Genomic DNA, 13,210 nt, shown 5'->3' with positions numbered 1-13,210 from the left:
GAGCTCAGCTTTGCTTTGCTTTCTTGAGCTCTTTAGTGCTGCTTTCAGGGTATTTTATCTTTAAAATTAAAATTCTAAATATTCGGCCTACTGGTTCCGAAGACAACTTATCTGAGCCAAAAATGGTCTCATGTCGTCTGATTTTTAAGGATATATTTTAAGATGCTTTTTATTTACTAGGGAAAAAAATGACAAGATTGGCTATTAAAGATACACACACACACACACACACACACACACAAGGTTTGTGCCTCTTAGAGAATGTATTCTATGCACTATCGTTCATATTTAGAGATGCCCCTAAATATAGATGTACTTCTCTACCTACATGTAATTCAGATCATGTCAAACACAAACCCCTCTCAGTGTGGGGTAGTGTGGGCATTTGTTATCTACAGCAGCTGTTGCCTTTTTGAGGGGAAAAAAATCCCACTCCAGTTTAAATTTATGTTGCATTGAGCAAGTTGCGTTGCCGATGATTAAATGTGGCTCAGCAGTGACACGTGGCGTGCCCTGCCATAACCTGACTTAATGCGGTCTACATGGTGTCTGAGTGACACACATGAAAACATTCCACTTCTCCACGGAACTCTGCGAGCAGGTGAGCTCTCTAAATGGCAGGCACTCACATACTTACATTTTAAAACCTCTCCTTGCTTAGCTAAAAATATCTTCAAAAGCCCACCAAAAACACTTCCTTTGGTTATTTTTGCAAATTGTCGGGTGACTGATGGAGAGCGGGGAGGGGTGTGCAAGGAGCACATTTCTGAATTATTTATATAATTTGATACCACGGTGCCACCTCTAGAAAAACCTACTTGGTGCGAAGTCACAAAAAAAAGAGTTTAACTTCATATAAGCAGAGTTCCAGGGAGATGGCCCAACCTCATGATTCTTAGTACTTGAAACTCGAAAAATAATAAAAAGTCACCTTGGCCAGCAAACAGCTCTCATCGGAATGCACACTGCTTTCTGCCAACAGCCATAGCCCTCTTCTGTGGTCAGTGGTCGTGAAGTCACCTTGAAGTGTTCAGCTATCAGGGATCGAATTTATGTTGGGTTCCTTGAGAGACCAAAGGAACACATTACCAAAACGATCAGAAGCCATTTTCTCCTCTGCCATTAAATGAACTGGCCTAGTGGGAATTGAACGCATAGTCTTAGCTTCTTAGGCATCTCACTCACAGTAAGTGAGGTAGTGAGCCAGGTGGATGGCTGGGAAAGAAAGCCATGGAGCGTTGGCGGCTATCCCTGCTCTGGAAGTTGGACACGTTGATGATGTATCTGGTTTCTCACATACCACCTCAGAGACCTCATTGAACCTCCCAGAGTTTTTTCCACAGAAAACAAGCCAAACTTTGCCAAGCACCCTCTAGTATGCTTGATGTGTAGGAGTCATTCAAATAACTTTGTTAAAAGAAATGGGAGATTAATAGCTCTTCCTCATGCAAGCAGAAACAAAACAAACAAACAAACAAATGAACAAAAAACCCTAAGTCAATACATTTACACAAGACCCCAAATTCTCTCTTGCATCTTTATTCCTTTCAATGTTTGGGGTCCCCATGTACCAGTGTCAAGCGCTAGATACTTAGTTATTGAGAATGCTCGTAGAAGACCAATTGCCACAGCAAAGGCAAGAAATGCAGACAAAACCTGTTTACCCAAGACACGAACTTCCATTGTATAATGTCAATACCTTAGGCCCAATGTTATCAAGACCCCCAACAAGTTTGACTCCAACATTGGATGCAAAAATGCCGGGCTAAATGAGCCTTCTAAGGAAGGTAATGATGCTTTGGCGGGACATTCATTTAGCAACTGAATGGTTTGGTGGAAAGAACCTTTGCAGGTGAATGTGTACATCCGGGGTGGAGTAAAGGAGCAAAACACAGGAAAAACAAAAGCCTGGTGGCTGTACTTGATTTAAAGTAAATAATGTCTGAGAAAACAGTTCTGCTGTACCAGAATTTTTAGTCCATACCGTAAAGAATTGGGTATATCTAACTGTACAAGTATAGCTATTTGTTTGACACAGTGTAAGAATAGGGATGTCGCGGACATTTCCCAGGCTTTCCTGAAACCATGGCTTTAACTATTTTCTCAATCATCATCTTCTTTCACATATAGGATAAATTTCCTTCACTTCCCATAGTTATTTTTTCCTTTTACCTCTGACTTTTTACAGACTTCAAAATATAAGGATTTTCCCTGTCTTTTCGCCTTTATTTAAATTTTCTTTAAATATTTAAATTTTTCTTTAAGCGTCTTACTTTCATATCTTTAGTATGTTCCAGAAAAAAAATTAAGGCACTTCATCTTATACGACAAAATTGAAACTAAGTAGCTAGTTTGATTGCTGAATCAAAGTGCAGTCTATAACTTCTTATTCATATTAATGGATGACTTAAATGAAACCTTGAATTAAAGAGTAGAAGCATGAAAGATAAAATGGGTTGCAAAGAATGCCTTATCCCATTGAAATTTTTGCCATTCTCCCTACAGTACTTGCGTTTGCTCTTCTTATTTTGAGAACTTCTTGAAGCATGCAACCTTACATTAATATATGTATCCCTTAGATTAATAGCAAACTATATAATGTTAATATTGCATAACATCAACATTAATAATATTAACACATATTACTTATATTGCATAATACATGTATTAATATTAATTAATAATAGTAAGATTGCATAGTCACCCCACAATATTAATAACAAACTACACTTCATTAACAAATTTTAATCTACCTTCCATCTCTGATTTATGTGAGCTTCTTAAATGAAAGCCAAGTAAAAATTAAAGTGTAAGGAAAGGTGAGTAGCTGGAGAGATGGGACGACGTTCACTCAAGCTTTTCATGTGGATGTATTCTGTCACTATGGCATCAGGTGGCAGTCTGTGTTTCAGAGGAGAGAGGCACTGTGATTTTCGCTGGTACATCACATTCGCAGACACAAGCACGTTAAGTATTTGTGGCGTGCATGCGGGCTTTGCTTCATTAAACTGGCTCTCATTTGAAAAGAGCTTTCTATTGGTGTCTGTAGTTTTCATACTGAGTCTGCTGGACTTTATCAATGAACAGGAAGCCAGCGAGTGAGAAAAAATACGAGTAGACCTGGCTTCAAAGAATATAAATTCTCTCTTCAGAACCGTGGATCAAAGCAATTAAGGACAAGCATTATGCTTACATAACATCTAGTTGGAGCCTGTCCCTTCCAAGTGGCAGAAGTTGGGGTGCACTCTATTTATAGGTCCTTGTCCCACTTGGCACAACTAATTCATGGCATAGAATGCCAACCAACTCTCTTGACTGCCAGCTCAACACAATTTTTAACACATGATATGGCTTCCCAGTTCATTACGAAGTGGTCAAATGATAACATTCGCAGCAGCAGTGAGACATTTCTGCTACTTAAGGCTGTGAGCAGCAAAGGAAAGGACTGCAGGATTTGAGGAGAGCTAAAACGCAGGAATTTCTAACGCTATCGGACTTGAAATCTAATTATACAACAGCCCAAGGAAGATCATCCCCCTCCTAACAGGCTCACAGAAACCAAGTTGTGCAATGCACACCGAGAGAAGGAAGTGAGACTTCATGTAGAAAATGGCCCTTGGAGGGAGAATAATGTTTGCATAGTTAGGGAGGAAGAAGTACATCCAATTAAGGGGGAAAAAAACCTGATGTGAAAGTGTGGATCCTGTAAATTGGGACTGTTGCAATGAGTCTCCCAGCAGGCTGGACAGTAACCAGGGGTTTTTGAAAGGGGCAATAAGTGTTGGGGTGCAGAAATAAGTGAGATTTAGCTATGTAGTACAATGGGAGGAGCTTCGGGTCAGATCTACCTGAGTTCAAGCATTGCCTGTTATGTAACAATGGGCAACTCTGCTTAGGTAACCAGAATTTTTGAGCTTTAATATTTTTAATCTCTATGAGAGACATACTACCCATAGTGCTGTGTCCAGTGACATAATACATTCAAGGAGCTTCCAACATAATAGGTATGCGGTCAGGGAACATTCTTTTTCATATTTCTTTCTCTGTAGCACGTAGCCCATTTGTTCATGTAGTAAATGTAAGATACCCCTATTAAGTGTATATCAGGTACTAACTGTGAAATAGTCTAAAACTTCCATATCGTGTGTATGTACTGCTTATTACGATGTCTGCTGGAGACACGTTGGAAACAAAGCAGAGCTGCCTAACCATAGGGGTGTGCTTGGTGGCAGCTCAAATGGTGCAAAGAAAGGGTCCCTGTAGCTAGAGAGTGCACACCTTCATTCTTCCAATCTGCGCTCCAAATGAACTAAGCTAAGGGATGATACTATTTGGTGGAGACAGAATTTGATTGAATTTAATTTAGCAAAGGATCATGTGCAGAGTGTGACCCAAGTGTTTAGCCAATACCTATCTGCAGAGTTGGCATATATTTTGAATATAGCATATCCAGAAGAAACACTTCGGGTTTCCAGGTATGTTATGGATTGGTTTTAGTTGAGTTGCCAGTTTTGTGGGCCACCGTGAGGCATGCCTTCTGCGTTTTATCTAAGAAAATTGGATAGGAGATTTTAGCTCCATTGAAATAACCTATGATATTTAGAACAGTTCCATAATTCCATCACTTAACCTTAACTCTTCCTCCTGTGAGATTGCCATCAGTCTGTATTTCCTTGTTGATGGCAGTTCTGCAGGGGATAGTAATTGTAAGCATCAATTGTTCACACCCTTAACGGGCACTAGCTTAATGATTTTGGATGGCGGCTGTGGCTTGTGGACACATAGCATGGTACCCTCATGGGTCTTGAGACCCTTGAGGCCCTCGACACTTTCAGGGATACTTTATGGGTATGGCTCTGTGTCTTGATAAAACAGACACTATTGCATAACCATTTTGCTTTCTAGGTGGAATCCTGGAAATATTTAAAATTAAGATTATAGAATAGGTTATTAAAGTAATCCTTCCAGACTAATTTTGTATATCAAGAGCTAAAATTTAGCAAAGGAGACAATGTCACTTTTAAAAGTGAGAATTAAAAGTTGTAAGAAAATTTACTAAGGTTACTAAGATGCGAAGGATGCTAAGATACCAAATTCTCTTTGCCCTTTTAGTTGTAGTTCCTCACGCCTGTTTAGGACATACATGGAAGGTGAGACATAACCATGGTGGTCTTTTTGGTTCTCTTCTGTTTATATGCATTCTGTCATTTCAGACGTTCTAAAGAGACGCTGTGTTTGGTAACCTGCGTAATGAACATTGCTGTGGTGAGGAGTTTTCCCTTGATGGAAAGCAATGAGACCACATTTGTTCCTTTTTCACTTTCCCTTTGGAAGTTACAAATGCAGGTGGCCTCGCTTCTGTTCCTGGGCCCTTTTCTCTTTCTGACTCTATACAATGAAGAACTCTCAGGTTTGCAGGTCCACTTTTTAAGGATTTTTCGAAGATTTGGGAGTTCAGACATATGGCAAATAAGTCATTTATCTCCTTGGAGCCTAGCTTCTAGTTAGGAAAAGGCTTAGCTGATAAGAAAATGATAAAGAAACATACACATTAGCGGAGTGAATTTTGAACTATTATTATTAATTATTTTGAGATAGGGTCTTAGGTGTGTTCCTAGACTTTTAGTATCTAACTTTTGGGTATGTATGATCCTCTTGACCCAAGTCCTGGAGTAGCTGGGATTATGAGAATATACCACTTCAACCAGATATTGTTTTTAGATTGCACATAGTTCTGGGCTCAGAGCACAAACATTCATCTTGATTTTTTTTTGTTAGACTTTCTATACCTTTCCTTTTACACTAACACTTCATAACACATGTTTTCCACATTTTCCCTTAAAATTCTGTATTTTTTCTTTCCTTTCTAATATACTCTGTACTAAATATATAAAGTCGCTGCCTACTAAACTGTGCCTCTCACGTTTGCCTTTGGTTTGTCTTCTCAACCCCGTAATTGGGACTTAGGAAAAATAGAAAAGTCCCAACAAAGGAAAGGCCATTTTTTTTTCTTTTTCTTTTTACTAGTCAGTTTTTTTCTTTTATTCTACATCCTGACTGCAGTTTCTCTTCCCTCCTCTCCTCCTGTCTCCCCTATTATTCTGCCTCTGCTCTGCCCCCTCCAACTACTCCTCTGTTCTGAAAAAGGGCCTCCCGTGGGTGTCGTATGAAGATGAGGTAAGATTAAGCTTCTCCCCTTGTATTAAGGTGGGCAAGGCAACCCAGTATGAGGAATAGTTTCCCAAAAGACAGCCAAAGCTATAGGGAAAGGCCCTGATCACACTGATAGGAGTCCCCCAGATAGAACAAAGCTACACAATTGTTATATCTATCTATCTATCTATCTATCTATCTATCTATCTATCTATCTATCTATCATCTATCGAGAGGGGACCTAGGTCATCCCCATGCAAGGTTCCAGCTGTTGGTCTAGAGTCTGTGAGTTCCTATGAGTCCACATTATTTGTTTCTGTGAGTTCCCTAGTGATGACCTTGACCTCCCCAGTCTGATACAATCCCTCCTCCCCCTCTTCAACAACATTCCCAGAACTCAGTCCAGTACTTGGCTGTCGATCTCTGCATCTGTTTCCATCAGTTACTGGATGAAGGCTCTCTGATTGCAATCTGATTACAGGAGACGGCCAGTTCAGGCACCTTCTTCACTATTGCTAGAAGTCTTAGCTGGGGGTCATCCTTGTGGATTCCTGGGAGTTTCCCTGGCACCAGGTTTCTTCCTGATCCTGAAATGCCTCCCCCCCATAAAGACATCTCTTTAATTACTCTTTCTCTGTCCCACCCGATCCCTCATGTTCTCATCACCTCTCACCGCTTGCCCCCAGTTTATCCAGGGGACCTTTTCTATTTCCCCTTCCCAGGGACATCCGTGTGTTCTTCCACACATGTGTTCTTCCAGGGCTGTGGATTGTAACATTAAAGGCTTCTTTTCCTTCCTGTGTCCCGTGTCCTGCCTGTCAGACCCAGCTAGGGTTGCTCCTTGTCAGTGTCCAGCACATCATTCTGCAGGGAAATTAGCCTACCAAGCATGTCCACGTTTCATAAAAGAGAGAGAAGATGTTCCCTGCTCCACGGGACATGCTTATGGTGGTCACAGCGCCTTGGAGAGAACTAGGTACTTGTTCTCATGTAAGGAGTGGAGAAACAAACTTTGCAATTGTCCCTGGCTGGTGTGGCCTGGAACTTTAGAAAGAAGCAAAACCATGATGTCTTGATAGGCAAACGTCCGTGATAACAGGAGCATGGGAGGGTAGAGAAGGTAGAGGAAAGTGCCAGACATTGACCTTTGGCCGACACACCTGCGCATGTGTGTGCACACATAAGCACACTTACCACACACAAGAGCATACACATAGAGAACTAATCTTTTTTTAAAATTTATTTATTTCTTTATTAATTAATTAAAGATTTCTGTCTCTTCCCCACTGCCGCCTCCCTTTTCCCTCCCCTCCCCCAATCAAGTCCCCCTCCCTCGTCAGCCCAAAGAGCAATCAGGGTTCCCTGCCATAGGGTAATCCTTTCTAGGTATGTTTTATTCTAAGATGCGCAAGAAATGAGTTAAGGGAAAAACTAAACCGTGATGAATTTGAAGGGTCAATTTGAATTTAAATTAAGCAAATTCCTCCCTATCCCAGGGAACTTCCAACAGGTTGTAAGAATTTGGTGACTTAGATTCATTTGTAGCTATGTGAGAAAGTTTCATTACTTATTTGAGGGTGCAAAAAGATTGGAGGAGAGATGCATGTCTGGGGCTTCTCCAACAGCTTTGAATAATCTCTTGTTTGACAGTTGTTCCCCCAGCTCTCTTCCATCCAACCATCCATCCATCCATCCATCCATCCATCCATCCATCCATAGATCCGTCCATTTTCCTATCCATCAATCCACTCTCCTGTCCAATTTAATAGAATTTATTTAATGTGTATATACTTTGTGCCAAGTGAAACTTACCTTCAAATTTTCCTAGTTTTCAGACAGGATAACAGTTTCCCCTACTTTAGGCAATGATTACTACAGACCCACAGTTCAGATCATAACAGGACCAACGTGTTACAATAGATGCTGGCTGGCACATTCCGCCTCACAGAATGATGCTGCACTTTGTTTGTTTGGGGGTAAGATAAACTGAAAGAGCAAAGGCAGGGTGATTATGACAACAGCCCTCCCATTGACCTCACCTCTTAGGCAAAGATTCTGCCCTGATTAGCCGAACACTACATTTTTTTTCTTTAGAAACAAAGTACATTTTTTAAAAAACTGAAATAGGATTACATCACTTTCCCCATTCTTTTCCTCAAGTTGAAAGCCTTCTTGTCTTTGCTATTGTTACATATATATGTATAGATGTGTGTGCACAGACATGTAAGCAATCTTGCTATTGTCACATATAAATGTATGTATGTGCACACACAGGCATATAAATACAGCCTTCTGAGTGGATTTGTTTGTGTGTATATGGTTTCAGGGCTGGCCACTCTACATATCCTAATCCTCCTCCCACCAGTCAATATTTGCCTGTTGTTCTTTGTCCAGGAGTGGGACCCTGTGAAAATTTTCGCCTTCCAAGTTAATGTGTCCATTGTTATTGTCATTGTTCTGGTCTTGTTTATGCATCCATCATTACTACCTGTTTTGATACTCAGTCTAGCTAATTGTTAGATGAAGAGTTAAAATTGGATGCATTTCCCCCTTTATTTTGAAAAATTTCAGATGGTTTAGGGCAAATACAAAAATATGCTGTGTTTATTTATGATACATCTCTGTTGGGAAACAATAATCCTTTTGCTTCTTAATCTAAATTGAACTGCAGTATACCAATAAAACAAGTCACAACATAGAAAGTAAATTTTCTCTGTATAAATAATTAACTCTTTAAGATTTATTGGCCTTTCTCTATTTCCCCCTTTCTCTGAGTGGTGTAATCCAAATAAAATGTTGCATTTATTCTTGTCTGATAAAATATTCATAAAAGAAACCACTACCTTTGGATTTGGATTAGGGAGCTGGAAAAAAACATGATTATGAATGTTGACCCTTGTCCAAGAGCTACCTAAAGCCCATTAGCTGAAACCAAATGTCTGCAGGGAATCTACTTTCATTTTGCCTCTGTTTTCTTTTGCTTCTTGGTTCTTGTTAAAACTTGCATTACCTTTAAACTGCTACATGATGAGTTTGAAGGAGACAAAAGTCTGCGATTAATCCCTCTTACATCCCCTGGACTCGATGATAAGTTAGCCTGGACTTGGCCAGAAAATCAACATGGGTAATCCAGGTGGCTCTGGAAATATTAAGAGTGATCGAGAAAGAAGATTCAGTTCCTGGTAAGCAGATTTTTACTGCCATGGAAGTGAAATTTAGAATTGAGATTTAGGTTTTTCAGATTTGAGATTCTTTGCTGTGTGGAGATAGATGTGTAGCAACAGTCAGAGAAAAAACTCCCCTAAATCCCTTGGTTTTGCATGTGTTCACATTTGTCTGTAATATAATAGGCTTATTGTGTGCTTGGTATGATCTAATGGATTCCAAACCAAGACAAAAGGGCATTCTGGGTGCCCAGCAAGCAACCTAAACTTGCTCTGAGGAAATAACCTAGCAAGTTTCTGAAGACCCCAACTGGTAGACAATTAGGTCTCAAATGTTAGTTCTACAGTGAGTGAGAGTCACCATGGGAGGGGGACTATTGGTGAGTCTCTACCCCACCAGCCCCATCAAGAGGTACGACCGAAAGAGCTAAGGTTTGTGTATAGTTCAAATACAAACGGACTTGAATTAGACTAGAACAACAAGCCCAAGGAGGATCCGCGCCAACAGGAACTGACAGGGCCTTTGTATCTGAAGTGTCAGCATTTGGCCGGTTCGCCGTAGGGTAGACGGTTCAGTGTCAGCATCAGGGGTTTGAGTAATTCTCCTTTCTCTGACTGACCTGGCAGAGTCTGAGCATTTCAGATAATTTTCTTCCTACATTGGATAGTGGTCGAGTCTTCCTGAATGAGTTGCTTCATTCTACTTAGGAATTGATGACACCAGTTGGATGTTGTAAGTTCCAGAGAAAGACACAACACTCTCCGTTTGTGAATGCATGACATGCCTCCGAAGAGCATGGCCAGTGAGGGGACTCTAGGGAACTTGGAAATAAGGAAAAATAAAATTTCAATGGTTAACCTTTTATTGCTTAGAACTTCATATATTTATAAGCTTGGGAGCATACCGAAAATACACTTCTAAAATCTGGCCTAATTCGTTAACAACATGTAGTGAATGATTTTGTGTGCCAGCTCTCAGGAGCATGATTCTTAATGGCTCTCCCCCTTCTGCTTTGTGATTCCATCTTGCTGGATGTTGAGGTTGTGTTCAATTTTTCTCTTTTGGAGATCACGTCTTGATGAGCATCACCACATTGCCTGAGCTTTCTTTCTTACAGTGGTTTCCCAGAAGTAGAGCTGGCATTGCACTTCTGTGTTAAAAATATAAATATTTTTCAGACCTGAAGCATGAGTTGAGGGTTTTTGTTAGAGGGGGAAATTAAAGTGGGAGATTGATTTTGAGACCAAAAAAAAAAAAAAATAAAAAATAAAACAAAACAAAACCCACAGTCTAGATTAAATGGATGAGTTCCCCCTGCTCCAAAGAAAAGATGTTTTCTCTTATAACTCCTGGGGACTCAAAGGAAAGAACAGAGAAGAAGGAAGAGCTTACCTTTATCCTCAGAGCCAACAACAGAGTTGGGGAGGGAATGTCCCGATCTGGTGGTTTTGTCAATGAGGCCGTAGCTGTTACAGCTACAGAATTAAGGCCTCCCTACAATAGCTAGAGCCATCCAGAAACGTGGGCTAGGAGTTATTGTGTAGTAATGATCACATTCCCTTAAATTTACATACATGGGAATTTTGGTCTCCACCTGCTGAGGTTTTGTGTGCTTTGCAAAAAAATGCAAACTGAAGTTTTATGGCACTGTTGGGGACGGTTAGCTCTGAGTTCAGGTGATAAGGGAGATTCTATTACAGGAATAATTGAGGAAATGCATGTGAAATATAAGGTTTCATGTAATTTATGTCTTATTTTGTTGTGCAATTTTAACCTGCAGTTTTTGTACCTCGCCTGTAAGTGGTGAAGAGGGATAAGAGGCAAACATGCTGTGCAAGCATCCCTTTACCTCTCTCTGCGCAGGAGCAATCCGATCACACCTCCATCTCTATGGGCCGGAGCCCTGACGTTCAATTAAATTACTATACTGACATCAATCTGATTTTGGACTGAATTTCACATGTTAAAATACCTAAGCACTATTTACCAATCCCTGATGAGACATAATGAAATAGCTCCAACAGCAGGATCTAACGCTGATATCCAAGCATAGACGGAGCTGAATTAAACAGAATTACAGCTCTGTGAGAAGATAAGGGTAAACGTAGCTCAAAACACTTTATTTGAGAGAGAGAGAGAGAGAGAGAGAGAGAGAGAGAGAGAGAGAGAGAGAGAGAGAAAGAACTAACTTACAGTTCAATTCAAACATCTTTGGGGACTTGTCAAATTTCAAAACAAAATTTGTGTCTTACAGAATCCAAACACTGCTTTGAAGTTGTTAAAAATCAAGCCCCTTGTGTTTGTGTGTGTGTGTGTGTGTGTGTGTGTGTGTGTGTGCGTGCGTGCGTGTGTGTGTCTTTGTGTGTGGATGCACATGCATATTTGCATACATGCAGATAAAGGCCAGATTTCAGCACCGGCTGTCTTTCTTGATTGCCCTTCATCTTATTTTTGAGATAGGGTCTCTCGATGAACCTGACACTTGTCAGTTCAGGTAGATAGCTGGACAGGAAGGTTCAGGGACCCAGGAGTCTTTTCATTAACTCCTCCTTAGCTGTGGGTTTGCAGATGATGTATGCCCCCATGTCCTGTGTTCTCCATGAGTGCTGGGGATCTGAACTCAGGTCTTCATCCTTGTCTGGCAAACACTTCTGCAAGAGTCATCTCTCCAGTCACAAAATCTCTTTTGAGCTGTCCTATATCTCAAAGAATAGAAAATCATTCACACTGGCCATCCACCACATTCCACAGTGTCTGTTATGAATACTGATTCCTAGACTCCAATTAAGGGGTAGTACCTTTGCCTCAGTTTTACAAGCCTCTGGTACAAATAGATATTAGAGATTTCCTTTTGGGGTGAATCTGCATATTGTTGTTTGCAATTTAGAAGAATGTAAAGCCACCCAATTACACATATTCCTAGATAAGTCCTGTGGCTATTTAGGTTTTATTCTTCTTTCATTTACTTGTGATTAAAGATGGAAAAGTAAAATACTCAGCAAAATTTTAGGAATATGTAGTATAATTTGTAAGTTAAATGACACTAATCTTTATCTGGGCATTGAGAAGGAAAATAATCAAAGTCATTAGTGAATATTTACTGAGCCCTTTACCTTTAAGTTGCAAAAGGTAGCAGAAGGGGCCATAAGGAGTAGCGTTTCTCAAATTGTGTGAAGGTTTGTGTTGTCTTTCCTCGGAGCTGTGCCCACACCAGAGACATCATCATACATGTTCCTGAGTTTCTAGGAACAAAAGGATAGAGCATGGCTGTACCAGCAGCCCCGAATCCTTTCTTTTCCATAAGTGACTCTCCTTTCCCCGCAGCTCAGTGTTTGAAAGTCGTCATAGAGTTTCCCCTAGACTGCAAAGGATCATGGGTCACATGATGTGCAGGAGAAGGGCATGTCTGGACATTAGGGACTACTAGGAAGCCCAAAGATGGAAAAATAAAAGAACAGAAGTAAAAATTTTAATGATAAGCGAGACATGCTTGTGCTATAACTTCAAATAACGTATCAAAACATCAAGTGATTAGTAAAAGCCCTTTCCAAACTCAGATAGTCTGCATATAACCAATTTTTAACATCTGTTACATCACTATGGAGATTTCCAATTTTGCTTCATTCAAATATACAGTATTTAGATGAATACTCCAATAAGATGATATACAAAAACGATGATGATTCCTGTTATTTATCAAGTGTTGATGGTGGGCCATGCTCTGTGCTGATCGCTTTACAGGTAGCGTGCTTTTTAATCCTCACACCTTTAGAATGTATCAAGCAGGCACTAAAACTACTACAGTTCCACAGAGGAAAAAACCTTTAAGAAACGTGACTGATATGTGGCTTGATCTGTTGGTGGTGGGGGGCAGCACTGGTACCAGGGTGCA

This window comes from Alexandromys fortis, unplaced genomic scaffold, assembly GCF_014885135.2.
Source record: "Alexandromys fortis isolate MF-2015 unplaced genomic scaffold, M_Fortis_MF-2015_v1.1 scaffold_33, whole genome shotgun sequence".
NCBI classification, from domain to species: Eukaryota; Metazoa; Chordata; class Mammalia; order Rodentia; family Cricetidae; genus Alexandromys; species Alexandromys fortis.
The sequence above is the reverse complement of the archived record's forward strand: the minus strand, read 5'-3'. Positions refer to the sequence as shown.